Below are 16,911 nucleotides of genomic sequence, written 5' to 3'. Positions count from 1 at the left end.
AGCAGGGCTTTCAGGGGTTCTGGCTTCCTTACCGAGAACATGCATAACAACAACACTGGCCTCCAGGGCTCCTCCATTAAAATCCTTCATCTTATTTCCTGGAGTTGTTCTGTGGATCCCATTTCACCCCATTGCCACAATAACCATATCACCAAGAAAGGAAAGGTCCCCTGTGCAAGCACCAGTCATTTCTGACTCTGGGGTGATGTTGCTTTCACAACGTTTTCACGGCAGACTTTTTACAAGGTGGTTTGCCACTGCCTTCCCCAGTCATCTACACTTTCCTCCCCAGCAAGCTGGGTACTCATTTTACTGACCTCGGAAGGATGGAAGGTTGAGTCAACCTCGAGCCGGCTACCTGAAAACCCAGCTTCTGCCGGGGTTCAAACTCAGGTCATGAGCAGAGCTTAGGACTGCTGTGCTGCAGCTTTAACACTCTGCGCCACGGGGCTCTACATATCACAAACACAAGCACAATTGGGGTTCTACTTTAGGGTGCATTGTAGGCACCTCTAAACATTGGACTACTGCAGGCAGCGGGTTGGGTCTGGAAGAAATTGCTAATCTTTACCAGTTCCCTCTTCCCTCTGCAGCCCTCCTGTGTCATTCTTTGGGGGGGGGGGCACCTCTCCCCCAGGAGCAGCATTTGATAGATGTCAATGGACTGCAGTGGGAGGGGGAATGCAGAAAATTTCTATTCTGCCATTATAGGGCAGTCCTTGTATGCTTTTTCAGCAAGATCTCTCTTCTTGGCTCTGGCAGCTGAAGGCTTAGCTACTGTAGCTCTTGCTACATGGGGCAGCCCTTGGTAGTGTGATTTACTGCTGGGCTTGGCTCACAGGAATGAAGTTTCACTCTACTCTGGAAGAGGCAAAATTTTCACCCATTTTGCAAGCTTATTTACTCAGGCATTTTAAACAGGCATAAGCATTTTGCTCAACTGGGAACCTGGCACTTTTTCCCAGTGGGTTTCTCACTCCATCTCCTTCGCAATGAAATTTTCTTACATGTACTTTTAAAAAAAGCATTGTGTCACCTTAAAGGCTAACATATTTATTATTTAAATATTTGTACTTTTCTCTTCTTCCCAGTCATAGTTCCAGAGCAGTTAGCCACGTGAGTCTGTTGCTGCAAAATAGCTGCAACCCACCCACCCCCAGCAGAATAGCTTCAAAATAGCAGAGTCGAGTAGCACCTTTAAGGCTAACACATTTCATGGTCGCACAAGCTTTTGAGAAACAGCTGACAAAGAGTTCTGACAAAGCGAGCTGTGTTTCTCGAAAGCTTATGTTACAATAAGATTTGTTAGTCTTAAAGGTGCTACTGGACTTCTTCCCAGCAGAGACCCAAAGCGGTTCACAACATAGCTGGACAGGGAGAATGTGAGTGGTACAAGATTACTCAGCAAGATTCCATGGCAGAGTAGCAATTCAAATCAGGGTCTCCCAGATCGTAGTACAGTATTCTAACCTAAGATTGTCAGGTCCTCCCTGGCCACTGACATGGGACGGGGGTTGGGGGTAGGGATGCCAGATTCAAACTGGACAACTCCAGATTTGGGGCTGAGCCTGGGGAAGACAGGAATTTTAGCGGAGTACAATGCCACAGAGTCCACCCTCCAAAGCTTCCATTTTCTCTGAGGGAACTGATCTCTGTAATCTGGAGATGAGCTGTAATACCAAGGGATCCCTAGATCCCACCTGGAGGCTGGCATCCCTATTTAGCCACTATCCCACACTGGCTGGCTGTACCACTGGTCACTACACCACAAATAAGTCATAAACCTCCATTTCAGTCTCCATTGCAGCTAAATGTATGGGTGAAATGGCAACTTTTAGCATTGGCATTTAGGTTACCAACCTGTGATTGAAGACATACTACCCCTTTGTTCAGGGCTCAGGGTTGGAGCCATAACAGAGCCTGATGGTTTATGGGAGGAGCACAAAGAAATCTGGAAGATCAGGAGTGGACTTTACTGCTTTCCAGCAGGGAATGGTTTGTGAACTGTCCTGAAAAGATCTTAGCTGAGGGACAGAATATAAAATAGACTCACACACTTCCATGGTATCTTTTTTTTATTAAAGAGAAAAAAATGTTAATACATTGAAAGACTAAATAAAGGCCCAGGCTATCTTATGGGTTATGGGTGGAAAATGCCACTGCTCAAGAACTGGGTTCAAAATTGAAGGTTGTGCATCCACAGTCTCTTCCTATGATGACCATGGTTTGGATCCTAGCAGCCAATTTGGATCCTATCAGCTAGTTTGGTGTAGTGGTTAAGAGCATGGACTTTAAACTGGGAGAACCGGATTTGATTCCCCATCTCCTCCAAGTGCACCTGCTGGTGTGACCTTGGGTCAGCCACAAGTTCTCTCAAAACTGTTCTCTCAAGAGCCGTTCTTAAAAGAGCTGAAGGGAGCGTCAATGTAATGAAAAACTTTGTCGAGAACTGGAACATCTAAGCTAAAGAGCCTGCCCAATATTTTAAACGCTGATAAGGCATGCATAGAAAAAGGGACAGAGAATTCACATTTTTACCAATTTCTTCTGTATTCCTTGCTCATTTTGGTGCTGTGCTAAAAGTCTGCTCATAAACATTTTCATTTTAATAAATACTTTATAACCTCTGATGCTGGAAGTGGTTCTCTGCACCACACAGACCTCCACCCTCTCAAAAACACTATCTGAAAGAGGGGGGCGGGGGGAAGACAGGCAAGTGGCTATTCCTCCAAGGGCGCCCAAGGCAGCAATCTGTCCCTGCAGTAACCAGGCATTGGCAGGGGGAGCTGGGAGTCCTGATTCTCCCAGTGGGAAACCTCTACAAGTATCAGGTGGTGGTGGTGGACTGGAAGAAAAGCCCCTCCAGGGAGTTGGGAACCCCTAGGAAGGCAGGGCAGAATAGGGTCTGTAGACCACAGCAGGACAGTACTGCCGCAAAAGCATTGTTTATTTACTGGATTTTTTTTGCATTGTGCTATATTTTAATATTTCATAATAAGCAGAAATCAAATGTGGATGGAAATACAGGCAACAGGGCTTCTATCCTGGACTATCCCACTCCTGGAATGTAGTCTTACACATGTGATCATGCAAAGGGTACCATAACCACGTTTTCACCCGAACAGCTATGTTGCTGGCTGCCACTAAAACAAAAACCACAGAGAAGCAAACAGTTGCATCACAAGTACATTGTTTAATCAGTGGAACAGGCAAAAATAATAATTAACACCCCCCCCTCCCCAGACAACAGATGTACTGCAGAGGCAGCAACGCACCCTGCCTATTTTTTATTCACAGGACAAGATGCCTCAAGGATTGGCAGTCCCCAGCCTGGGTGCCAATCAGTGTTCCTGCTAAGCTGAGTTACCGTGAGCTAGCTCACAAATTTTTAGCCTCCAGCTCACACCTTTTTCTCTTAGCTCAGGAAGAATTACCTCAGAACACACTAATTTATGCAGCAGCTCACAACTTCAATGCCAGGAGCTCACAAAGTAGAATTTTTGCTCACAAGACTCTGCAGCTTAGAGGGAACATTGGTGCCAATAGTGGCATGCCAGACCATTTTGCTTTGTCCCCAGGGCCAGAGTGCACCCAAACAACCAAGGGGGCTGGCAAGCACAGCTGGGGCCAGTGGTGCAGGAGAAGGCAACAGCATGGCATGTGTCTGTTATCATCTCCCAAAGCTGCACAGTCAGTAGGAGAGACCAAGGCAAATCCCTGAGATGCTGGCAGTGCTGCTGGAGCATGACTTATTCCAGGTTGTGCCTAGCCTAGGACAACCACCGTCTCCCCCTTTTGTTTGCCAGCACATCGACGCTAACAAGGTTGAAATCCCCACTCTGTCATGGAATCACGCTGAGTGATCTTGGGCCAGTCACACACACACACAGCCTAACCTACATTGCAGGGTTGTTGTGAAGCCAAAGGGGAAGAAAGGAGAATGATGTATGCCACTTTGGGTCCCCACTGGGGAGACAAGCTAAATGAATAGCTTAATGGGTAAGATGGCACTTGCTTTTTTTGTGTTTGTTTGCCACATGGGCCCCAAAAGGTTGCCTACCCTTGGGAATACATCTAACTGTCAAGAGTGTCTCTTGAAATAGTTGGGCTTTCTTCCCCAATCCGAAAAAGTACATTCATATACCAATTCCTCACTAGCAGTTGTTCCACCCTCGAACTTCTGCTTTCCCCAGCTCAAGTGATCAGTTCCCCACCAGCTGATGCATGGGCATGTTTTGATCTGTGGTTCCCTTCAATTTCCCTTGCAGCTTCCGGATCTCTAAAAAACAAGAGCAGGAAGTCATGAGGAAAATTGGAGGGAGTTGCAGGTCAAAATGTGCCAGTACAGCAACTGGTGGAGAATTGATTAGTTGAGCCGAGGAAAGCAGAAGCTGAGGGCAGAGCAACTGCTAGTAAGGAATTGGCCAGTGACAACCATCCTTTCTCCCTCTTTCCACAACCCCTCCTAACTAGTCTGGATAGCAATATCTGCAGTCTGGTGGTAGACAAAGGGGCAAGGGGATTGTGGGGGGGGGAGAAAGAGGAGTGCTTGGCTGCAGAGCCTTGGTCAATCTGCCAGTATTAAAACAGCAAGTAGAAGATGAAGATATTGGATTTATATCCCGCCCTATACTCTGAATCTCAGAGCAGTCACAATCTCCTTTACCTCCCCCCCCCCCACAACAGACACCTTGTGAGGTAGGTGGGCCTGAGAGAGCTCTTACAGCAGCTGCCCTTTCAAAGACAACTTCTATGAAAGCTAAGGCTGACCCAAGGTCATCCCAGCAGTTGCAAGTGGAGGAGTGGGGAATCAAACCTGGTTCTCCCAGATAAGAGTCTGCGCACTTAACCACTACACCAAACTGACAAGCAGCAGTGAACATCAACAAACAAATGAAACCATCCTTCCTCACCCGCTTCTAGCTTCAGCCAGGTTTTCCTACAATGCGGCTCTCAATCTGAACTGTGCCGTTCTGCATAGCAAACCCAAGAAAAGGCAGATAAGTAAACAAAGCAGCCATCTTCTCCAGGGGAACTGACCTCTGTGCTCTGGAAATCAGTTGTCATTCCAGACCTTTACGGCCCATCCGGAGGTTGGCAACTGTACTTCTAAGTTTACTGAAGTCAATGGAGTTTGGGTGTAACTCTGCTTAGGATGTTACTGTTAATGAGTGGGCAGCACAGTTGAAATTAAGCTAGAGATTTCATCTGCGGTTTGATCTCATGGCTACTGCAGGACGCCAAATGTGGAAGAAGACTAACGCCTTAATGATACATGATGCTCACAGCCAATACTCCCTCTAAACTGTGGAGTCTTGTTATGAGCAAAAATTCTACTTCATGAGCTACTGGCATTAAAGTTGTGAGCTACTGCATAAATTAGTGTGCTCTGGAGCCATTTTTCCTGAGCATGTGTGGGCCGGAGGCTAAAAAACTGTGAGCTAGCTCACTCTAACTCAGCTTAGAGGGAACACTGCTCAGAGCCTCACCAAACCTCTGTTGACAGGTTCTGCTTAAGTTTCCTCAAGTGGGACAAAGAGCAGCAGCTGTAGTCTGGAAGGATCAGTTCAAATTTTGGCAGAATTCTAGACTCCATCAGGAAGTTGCCAGCCCGAAGCTCAGCTTAGAATGCAATTAACTTGAGCCTCTGCTCTAGAAAGAGGGCAAGTTTCTGGACAGGCAGCATGGTGTAAAAGGTGGAAGGGTTGGACAAGGACCTGGGAGACTCAGGTTCAAATCCCCATGCAACCATTTAAAACTGGCTGGGTGACCTTGGGTCTGTTACACACATTCTCAGCCTGACCTACCTCTCAGGGTTGTTGTTAAGGTAAAACAGAGGAACGTTGAATGATATCGTAAAGAATCCCAGGTGTGTGTTTTAATAGCCTATGTTTTTATACTGAGAGCTGGTGTGTGCAGTGGGTAAGAGCAGTGGATTCTAATCTGGAGAACCAGGTTCATTTCCTCACTCTTCCACATGAAGCCAGCTGGGTGACTTTGGGTCAGCCACAGTTCTCTCAGAACTCTCTCAGTCCCATCTACCTCACAAAGTGCCTGTGACTGGGGGGAGGAAGGGAAAGCCATTATAAGTCATTTTGAGACCCCTTTGGGTAGTGAAGAGTGGAGTATAAAACCAGTACTTCTTCTTATGCTGTGGCTGGGTTCTTAAATGCCGGATTTTAATTAATATTGTTAATGTTTGGTGGGGGTTTTTTTTAATTTTTGTATTTGTAGCCACTGAGGCAGCTTCCTCGGAGAGGTGGCATACAATTTTTCTACATAAACAAACAACAGGAGAAGAAGCAGAATACAAAAACGACTACATAAACGTCTTTTAAAAACGGAATTCAGCAGCGGCGACTCGGCAGGCTGTTATTGCAAGAAGCCTCTCTTTCGTTCTGGCGGGTCTCTCAGCCGCAAATCCCAGCTCGGCTTCCAAGCGCCTCCCCTAAACGAAGGGCTCCCGTCCCAGGCCTGCAGAGAAGGCGGCCGCAGCTTGGCCGGCCAGCCCCTTCTCGGCGCGCTCGGCTTCTTCTCCTCACCCAAGGCTCTTCTGGACGCTTCTGAAGGCTGCTGTGAGGCAGGTGGAGCCTTCCTGCGTGTCCCCGGAATAGGTGGTGGTGCTGTCAGGTCCAGACAAAGGAACGCCTTGGCTTTAAAACAGGACACATCTCGCCGGGAAAACTTGGCAGCGAAAGAGGTTAGGCGAGGGAGCTGCCATGGCCCGAGGCGCTTGGAAAGCGCAGGTTGCGCGGCAGCCATTGGCAGGCAAGGAAGGAGGGCGGGAAACGAAATGGGAAAGCAGGTCGGCGCTCGTACGACCGTCGGGACCAGGAGGCCGCAAATGAGCGCCGCGGCTGCCAAGGGGAGGATAATCCTGGCTAGCGGGTTGCCAGTCCTCAAAGGGGGGCAGGGGATCCCCCGCTTCCGGCTTATCAGAAAGGAGGGGGGGGGGAGGGAAAGCCTGTTGAGCATTTCATTATTCCCTATGGAGACCAGTTCACATAGGGTATAATGAAGAAATGATCCGTGGGTATCTGGGGCTCTAGAGGGGCTGTTTTTTGAAGTAGAGGCCCCAAATTTTCAGCATAATAAACCAGTGCCTCTCCTCAAAACACCCTCCAAGTTGCTAAAAGGTTGGACTAGGGGGTGCCACAAGAAGGTGCCTCTGGCCTTTGTTTCCAAATGGAGGGAAGGCATTTAAAAGGTGTAAAAATAGGTAGTCCCCTGTGTAAGCACCAGTCGTTGCCGACTCTGGGGTGACCACTCCTGTTGCATCACGATATTTTCACAGCAGACTTTTTACAGGGTGGTTTGCCATTGCCTCCCCCCCCCCCCCCCCAGTCATCTACACTTTCCCCCCAGCAAGCTGGGTACTCATTTTACCGACCTCGGAAGGATGGAAAGCTGAGTCAACCTTGAGCCGGCTACCTGAACCCAGCTTCCGCCGGGATTGAACTCAGGTCATGAGCAGTACTGCAGCTTTCCCACTCTGCACCACGGGGCTGTTTTTAAAAGGTGTGCAGTCCCTTTAAATGTGATGGCCAGAACTCCCCTTGGAGTTCAGTTGTGCTTGTGACACCCTTGCTCCTGGCTCCACCCCCAAAGACCCTAGATATTTCTTGAGTTGGACTTGGCAACCCTAAGTGGGCAATGGAGTCCATAGGCAGGGTCATCTTGCATTGCCTCTCTTAAGGCGCTGTCATGAATGGGCTGGATTCATTTGCCTCCCCGACTGGCTTAGTCTTGGGGCCAAACAGGGTTGATAATACCTGGAGGTTTTGGGGTGGGCGGGAGGGGAGGGACTTTATGACATGGAGTCCACCTTCCAAAGCCATTTTCTCCAGGTAATGTGATCAGTGGTAATCAGGCCTCGGATTCAGTGGGAGCTCACAGGAATGCAGCTCCTGAACTTTTCGGAGAGTTCCACCTCCTTGTCCATTGAATAGTAGGTGCAGCTGCATAACAATCCCTGGATGAGCTCCACCACCTATTTTTCTTCAAAACGACCCCTGGTTGTAATAGATCAGTTGTAATAGCGGAGATCTCCAGACTCCAGCATCCAATGAAACTGATGAGCAAAAAGAAATATTACTTTATACAGAGAGTGATTAAAATGTGGAATCTGCAACCAGTGAATGTGGTGATTGCCACAGAAATACAGTTTTAAAAGGGGACTGGATTCATGGAAGATAAGTCTACCAATGGCTACTAAACATGGTGAGTATGGAGAACCTCCACATTCAGAGGCATTCAGCAGCATCAGGGGATGGCCTCAGCTTCTATGCTCTGTTGTTGGCAGTCCAGAGGGACTGGTTGGGCACTGTGTGAGGCAGGATGCTGGGTTAGATGGACCATTGGCCTTTTCCAGCAGGGCTCTTCCTATGTTCTTATGTAATTGCATTGCACCAAGGTGTTCTTGGATCGGACCAAGACCCAGTCTGCCATATCTGTGCATTTATCTCTGCCATATCTCTCTCACCATAGAAGTCAGAGCTCCCTCTTTGGTAGGAAGCATCCTGTCCCCCTCCCAATCTGCCTGCAGTCCACTGGGCAGCTGGGAAAAACTGTGTGTGGGCAAAGAGGGTGATTTGTGTCACCACCAGGACCAGATCTACATGCTTTTTTTGGGGGGGGGGGGAGATTAAAAATGACACTCCCTTATGGACCCATTCTATCCACCCAATTTGGCATGCCCCTCCACTGCCAGCAGCACCCAGGCCAAGCGCCCCCTCTGCTCCCCCCTAGATCTGGCCCTGGTAACCACAGATGCCATGACATGGAAGTGATGTCATTGCGCTAAGTAGCACTGGAAGTAATGTCATATTGTCACTGATGATATCATGATGTGATAGTGAGCCCCCCCCCCCCCCCGAGTCTGCCACTGATTGCCACCTCAGGCTGGCAGTGCTAGGTAGGGACTAGAGAACAAACCCTCCCTTTCCTTTAGAAACTGAAACCAAATAGTGTCATTATCCCCAAAGCAAAAGTGTTGATTCTGGCATCCCAGTGGTTGCCGGGTCCAGCTTGGAAAATTCCTGGAGATTTTGGGTCAGTGCCTGGAGAGGGTAGAGCTCAGAAAGGATATGATGCCATAGAGTCCACCCTCTGAAGTTGCCATTTCCTCCAGGGGTACTGATCAGCCATAATTCTAGGAGAACTCCAGGCCCCACTTGGAAGGTGGGAACTGTAGATGATCCTCTGCCTCCTTGATGCAGAAATGCTTCGGAAGATTGCAGGGCGAACCATCTTTGCATCTGCAGTGACCTGCTTCCATCATAAAAAGGTGCCCGGTTTAGATCCTCCCAATTTTTTTGTGATTGGCTGCACCCACATGACAACCATTTTGTGGGAGCGTCCAATTAGGGCTGCCAAGCTCCCAGTGGGAGTGGTAGGATACCCTGACCCCAGACCCCATTGCCAGCAGGAGAATTATTGGTTTTAAATGCAACCTTGTATACTTATTAGAGGTTCTTCATTGAAGTGATTCCTTGAACTTACCGTTGTCTTACCATAGAGTTTCCAGTGATTCCTAGAGCTACCCTTTCTCTCTTCCAGTAATAATTCTTGTAAATACATGAGGATGCATTTTGCTTTATCCCCCCCCCCCAACAACACTGTTACCCCCACTCTTGTGCAAGTTGCCAGACACTGACTGGCAGCCCTGTGCTCACTGTCCCTTCTTTAAATCCCCCAAATGCTTAGAAGCTTAGAAGAAACATATAGATATGCTATTCTGATCCCCCCACTAGCAACTTGCCTAGTTCCTCAGAATTTCATACCTCTAGTCCACCACCTTAGAATCTCGGGCTTTAACATAACTTGATCCAGTTCAGGCTGGCTAGAAAAGTCATACTAGTAAAAGTTCAGTTGTGCTTCTCTGCAGGAAGTCAACATGTTTACAGTTTTTGTTTTTTTTAAAAAAAGAGGAAGATCTTTATCAGATTTCAGTCCTCCATGTTTACTCACTGTTTCCTTTCCTGCTTGACTGTGTTGGTAATTCTTCTGCTTAGACTCAAATGGAACTGCGTGGACAAAGTCAGTTTGGTGTAGTGGTTAAGTGTGCGGACTCTTATCTGCGAGAACCGGGTTTGATTCCCCACTCCTCCTCTTGCACCTGCTGGAATGGCCTTGGGTTAGCCATAGCTATCTCAGGAGTTGTCCTTGAAAGGGGAGCTTCTGGGAGAGCCCTCTTAGCCCCACCCACCTCACAGGGTATCTGTTGTGGGGGGAGAAGATATAGGAGATTGTAAACTGCTCTGAGTCTCTGATTCAGAGAGAAGGGCAGAGTATAAGTCTGCAGTCTTCTTTTTCTTCAAGGCAAAGCCCAAAAACTCTTCCACAAGACTGGGTTTGGGGTTGCCAGCCTCCAGGTGGGGCCTGGATCTCCCACTTTTACAACTGATCTTCACCTGGTAGAGATCAGATTTCTTGGAGAAAATTGCTGTTTTGAAAGGTTGAATCTGTGGCCTTGTACCATGCTGAGACCCCTCCCCTCCCCAAACCCCTCCCTCTCCTTGCTGCATCCCAAAATCTTCAGGTATTTTCCAACACAGACCTGGCAACCCTAACTGGGGTGTACCATGTTTGCTGGGGTTGCCAGGTCCAATTCAATAAATATTTGGGGATGTTGGGAGTGGAGCCAGGAGACTTTGGGGGTGCAGCCAGGAGCAAGGTTGTGACAAGCATAGTTGAACTCCAGAGAGAGTTCTGGCCATCACATTTAAAGGGACGGCACACCTTTTAAATGCCTTCCCTCAATTGGAAATAATGAAGGATACGGGCACCTTGTTTGGGGGCTCATAGAATTGGACCCCCTGGTCCAATCTTTTTGAAATTTGGAGGGTCTTTTGAGGAAAGGCATTGGATGCTATGCTGCAAATTTGGCACCTCTACCTCAAAATGCAGGGGGGACCAGATACTCACAGATCAATTCTCCATTATACGCTATAAGAATCGGTCTCCAGAGGGAATAATGTTGTGCCCAGCAGACATTTACTCCTCTCCCCCTTTCTGATGACCCTGAAGTGGGGGGAGGGCCTCCAAACCAGGGGATCCCCTGCCCCCAACTGAGGATTGGCAACCCTAATGTTTGCTGATATAGCCCTAAAAATGGGTTGTATCTGAGTAGTGCTGACAGGAAGTAGGATCCTGCTCAGAATATTAGTCATTTTTAAAAGCTTCCACAGCACCAGAAATTAACCACCACTGTCCCCACCCCAAGTCCTTCCAGTAAATAACATCTGCACTGCTTCTATATTAAGGCTCCCTCTCTTCAAGGGAAATGTGAGGGACAATAAGCCTTGCGTAAATCAGAAGGGCACATTTGCCCTGTGTGAATCCCATCTGCAATGGGGAAGACTTTGCAGCAAAGCAAAGAAGCAGGACCAACAAGAGCACAGCCCACCTGTTCTAAGCACTCTCAGCTCCTGGATGCCATTATAGAATGTTCCCTGAAGGGCTCTGCAATTAATACAAATAATTGCCATGCTCTGTAAAGACTCACAGTATTGGCTCACAAAGACACTGGCTAAAACTTTCACCTTGTTTATTGAACATTTTCATGATTCAGAGGGACAGTTACAGTAGAGTTCGTTTGCAAGCTCCCAACCCAGTGTGCAATACTCTTTGACATCTGCTGGACCGTAAACTTTACAAAGAGAGGATACCTGCTGCATAACATTCAGTTCTGTCTCAGAAACAGAAAAGATGTCTTTGAATATGTAGCACATGTGTAATAGTGACAAATCACGTTTATGGAGCATGGGACTCAAAAAACGGAGTGGAGCTCTACTCGTGAAATACATTTTTGTCAATCTCCTTTCATATTGAAGCCTCCTACACCCCCCATCCACTCCTAAATGTTAAGGGATTACCAACACTACTAGGGAAGAGTAGAATTTAGGGGAGGATATGACATCAATTTCAAGTGATGCTATAGAAATCTCTTGCAATCACTATGGTAAAGACCATAGAGACTTAGGGAAATTCCTAGGGTATTACTATGGGGGCCATTTTGGCCTTTTGTTATCCTGCTCCTCAGTTTCTCAAGGATAAGGGATTGGGGCCATGGGCAGGCAAATGTAAAGCCTAGAGGGGGTTGGCATGCAGGGGTTGCAGTGGAAATAAATGACCTTTGGGGTGAGTAATGGTGCCCTTCTACCCAGGTCCCAGCTTTTCTTCATTTTCTCTTGAATTGTGTTCCAACTCTCCTCTTCGAGATCTCCCACCATCCTCCTCGTTCAAAGGTTCTCATAACTTCCCTTCTTTGTCAGCCCTTCGGCACTTCCTCAGTTGCTTGCCCCTTACAAAAGTGACTAGAGGAGATGAAAAAATACACAGTAATGTGGGTCTTGTGATGGTGAGCAAATGCACATTCTGATAAAAGTTTTTCCTGCTCTTTGGAGGAGTTTAATGATCAAGTTTTCAGAGGTGGCTTGGTCATGGCTCTCGCGCTTTGGCTCAGTCTACTTTCTCACACAAGGCAAAAGAACACTTTTCATCAGATAGGTATGGAGGAAGAAAAGGCGTGAAGCCAGACAGATGAATAAGGAGAATGGCTTAGAGCATCATCCACAAGGAATGTCTCCTGTGTGGGCCCCATTACAATTATACAGAGTTACGCAACAGCACACAAGAACCTATGTGCATGACGAAGGAAGGCAGTCCTTGTAGGTTGCACCTTGTTGTCTCCTAGGGTTGCCAACCTCCAGATAGGCCCTGATGATCTCCTGGGATTACAACTGATCTCCAGACTGCAGAGATTAGTTCTCTGTGGAGAAGTGGCCGCTTTGGAGGGTGGACTCAATGGCAGTATACCCTATTGAGGTCCCTTCCTTCCCCAAATCCTGCCATCCCCTTATTCCATCCCTAATCTCCAGGTATTTCCCATCCCAGAGCTGGCAGCCCAGTTTAATATTACCAACCTCAGGGTGGATGGTGGCTAGATATCTCCTGGAATCACAATTCATCTCCAGATGAAAGATCAGCTCTTCTGGAGAAAACAATAGACACAAATTGCACCGAGCTACAATGCAAATGAAGAGCCCCATGACGCAGAGTGGTAAAGCTGCAGTACTGCAGTCGGAGCCCTCTGCTCACAACCTGAGTTCAATCCCTGGTGGAAGCTGGGTTTTCAGGTAGCTGGCTCCAGGTCGACTCAGCCTTCCATCCTTCCGAGGTCGGTAAAATGAGTACCCAGCTTGCTGGGGGGAAAGTGTAGATGACTGGGGAAGGCAATGGCAAACCACCCCGTAAAAAGTCTGCTGTGAAAACATTGTGAAAGCAACGTCACCCCAGAGTCGAAAACGACTGGTGCTAGCACGGGACTACCTTTTCCTACCTTTACAATGCAAACAATATATTCTTATCAAAATAATACAGTATCGCAATATAGTGCCAAAATTCATGTAGAAATCGCAATCACAATAGCCAGACTTCCAGGATTCTGTGTCAGTGTCTCTTAAAATGTCTCTTTAAATTCACGTACTGCAGAGCTCTTTCACGGTAGACATCAACGGTAGACATCAATCCACCTCCTGTTCTAGAGCTGCGCACTGAGAAGTTTTCTCACAGAAGCCCAAACTCGGGAGAGAAAGAGAACTTGTCTTTTCCAGAACTTCAAGACAGTTTCGATGTTCTTCCTCTGCTCAATCTCTCATTAGTAAACAACCATTCCATGCGGAGCCATAGAGTACGTTTTCTAGTGCGGATCAACATGTATCTTTCAAAGTCTCTGCAAACCGGCTGGAGAAAAGGGCAGCTTTGGAGGATGGCTTCTGTGGCTTCACATCCCCACTGAGCACTCTGTCTTCCCTCCTCAGGTACCACCTTCACAACTCCAGGAATTTCTCAAGTTAGAATTGAGAAATTCCTGGAGTTAGAATTGACGGTCCTGTCCAGGAAGAAAAGGAGGATCATATGGGACCCAGAGAGCCATTCCTCCCTGTGTTCTAGAGTCTCTAGATGCTGTGTTCCTTCTTTCTCACAACCCTTGCGTGTCTCCAGCCACCTGACTGTTTTTACACTGGGCTATAAACCATAAACTGCATCATCTGCGCTAACTAGCTCTGCACACCAAAGGCACAAATCCCTTCCCTGAAACAAAGGACCTATCGTCCATCCTACATTGATAACTTGGGTTGCTGGCCTTGGGTTCAGAAATCCTTGGGGATTTGGAGGTGGGGGTGGAGCCTGGGAATAGTGGGGTTTGTGGAAGGGAGGGACCGCAGTGTGGTATCATTTAGAGTCCACCCTCCAAAGCAGCCATTTTCTCCAGGGGAACTGATCTTGATCAGCTGGAGATCAGTTGTAATAGCAGGAGATATCCAGGTACCACCTGGAGGTTAACAACCCTGTTGATAGCACTGCTAAGGTTCTAGAGCCAGATGGGTAGCCGTGCTAGTCTGTCTGCAGTAGCAGAAAAGAGTGACTCATGAAAGTTCACACCCTACCACAAATTTTGTTAAGTCTTTGAAGGTGATACTGGACTCCTACACTTTTCTACTAGAACGGGTGGCCAACAGTAGCTCTCCAGATGTTGTTTGCCTACAGCTCCTATCAGCCCCAGCCATTGGCCATGCTGGCTGGGGCTGATGGGAGTTGTAGGCAAAAAACATCTGGAGAGCTACTGTTGGCCACCCCTGTACTAGAAGAAGAAGAGGAGGAGGAGGAGTTAGTTTTACACCGTGCCCTTCACTACCCAAAGGAGTCTCAGAACAACTTACAATCACCTTCTTTTCCTCTCCCCTCAACAGACACCCTGTGAGGCAGGTGGAGCTGAGAGAGCTCTGAGAGAACTGTGGCTGACCCAAGGGTACCCAGCAGGCTTAATGCAGAGGAGCAGGGAATCGACCTGGTTCTCCAGGTTAGAGTCTGCTGCTCTTAAACTGGCTCTCCAAACATATGAAAAGTATTTACCTTTAAAATCTGTGGCTTTTTCTGCCATGGAAAGATCCAAAGGAGGCTGCTGACTTGTGCCTCCCTTTTCAGTGAAACGATACTGCACAAAACTAACACACACCCTGGCACTGTGCCATGGGTGGCCCTGGGTGGGATGGAAGTTACATGCAGTTGGGAGCTTGCTCTGCAACCCTGCACCCTTGATTGATCGCAATGGTACCCCTCCCTCCCTCCAAGGGGTTCAGGAAGGTATACGTGGGCTGACCTCATCTTCCTCTAACAACCTGAGAGGCAGATTGGGCTAGCAGCAGGATTTGCCCCAAGCCAGTCAGTGAGCTCCATGGGGATTTGAACTCAGGTTCCTCACAGCACACCATCCTGGCTTCTTTAAAGGGATTAGCAATGGCATATTTATGTTTACTGTCTTGCTTTTTCTCCAAGGGGTTTTAGGCTAGTCTTGACAAGATCCTGCTGGGAGCAGAAGATCTCCCACCTCCACCAGGCCCTTCCTACCGCCACTCAGCTGGCTGATGGAAGAAAATGCAGGGAGAAATAGGGGTGGTGATGATTTAAGCTCCGTAGCCTGCACTGGTTGCCCATAGAGTACCAGATCCGCTTCAAGGTGTTCTGACTTTCAAAGCCTTACGCGGCCTGGGACCAGCATACCTGTGGGACCGTCTCTTCCCGTATATGCCCCAGAGGCCGCTTCGCTTGGCCTCCCAAGATAGGCTGACTGTCGCCGGCCCAAGAGATGCCCATCTTGCCTCTACCAGGGCCAGGTCTTTCTCAGTCCTGGCCCCAACCTGGTGGAATCAGCTCCCTATAGAGATCGGGGCCCTACCTGGCTTGCTAGCCTTTCGTAGGGCCTGTAAAAAGGAGCTGTTCCACCAGGTCTTCGGGTGAGGCAGCGGGCATCTACCCATTAGACCGGTTGGCCTCCCCTACTGTACTATCTTGCTGTGCTGATCTGCTGCACTGTCCTGCTGCACCATCTCATCATATTGTTCTACTGGGCTCTTTTGTTCTATTGAATGCTGAAATTGACTTTTATTATTATATGATTTTATTGTGATATTATTATGTTGTGCTCTGCCCTGAGCCCCTACAGGAGAATGGGTGGAATAAAAATAAACTAATAATAATAATAACAACAACAACTAATAATTAAAGCATCCAGACATGTTGATGTCACATTTGGCATGACTGGAAGTGACATCAGCATACTGCCAGTAAGACTACCATTCAGCCAAGAACTCTATGGTTGGACCATAGAGTTTAGTCTGAATGCTACAGTATTTTCACTCGTGTCATTAGATTGCCAGTGAGGTACTGTACTCCCATGATTGCCAACTCAGAGTTGGGAAGTACATGGAGATTTTGGAGGTGGAGCCTGAGGAGGATTCAGTTTGGGGAGGGGAGAGGTATAATGCATAGAGTCCATCTTCCAAAGCAGTCATTTTCTCCAGGTGAACTGGTCTCTGTTGCCTGAAGATCAGATGTAATCCCAGGAGCACCTGGTGGTTGGCAACCCTATTTCTCCCACCAGTTGTCATCCTCGAGCTGGCAACCCTAGTACATGGTTCGCCGTGTCTCCATTTTGTCCTCACAATAACGATCCTGTCAGAGAGAGGCTGGCCCAAGGTAACCAAAAAGCTTCAGGGCAGAGTCAGGATTTACGCTTTAGTATCCTCGTCGGATATTATCTTTCAAATCCAATCTCTAATCAAGCATCTAGTGTGTGTTCTTGTGAACATGAGGGAGGCACAAAGGGAATCTTTTCATGTGAACATGGCTGAACTTTGGCAGAGGACAGAACTTGACATTCATGCACACACCCTGGCCTAGTCCTGTGCTCAGTAAAACCACACATTCCCAGTATTCCTTGCTTCAGGTCCCTTTTTGTCCTATTTCTTGCATCTAGATTGTTCTGAAGGAAATGTCCCTACTCCAAGCTGAACTGAAGCACAAACTTCAGATTATGAGGAGCCTCTAGATTAAAAAAAAAAAAGG

This window comes from Heteronotia binoei, chromosome 14 (assembly GCF_032191835.1).
Source record: "Heteronotia binoei isolate CCM8104 ecotype False Entrance Well chromosome 14, APGP_CSIRO_Hbin_v1, whole genome shotgun sequence".
NCBI classification, from domain to species: domain Eukaryota; kingdom Metazoa; phylum Chordata; class Lepidosauria; order Squamata; family Gekkonidae; genus Heteronotia; species Heteronotia binoei.
Note: the sequence above shows the minus strand (reverse complement) of the source record.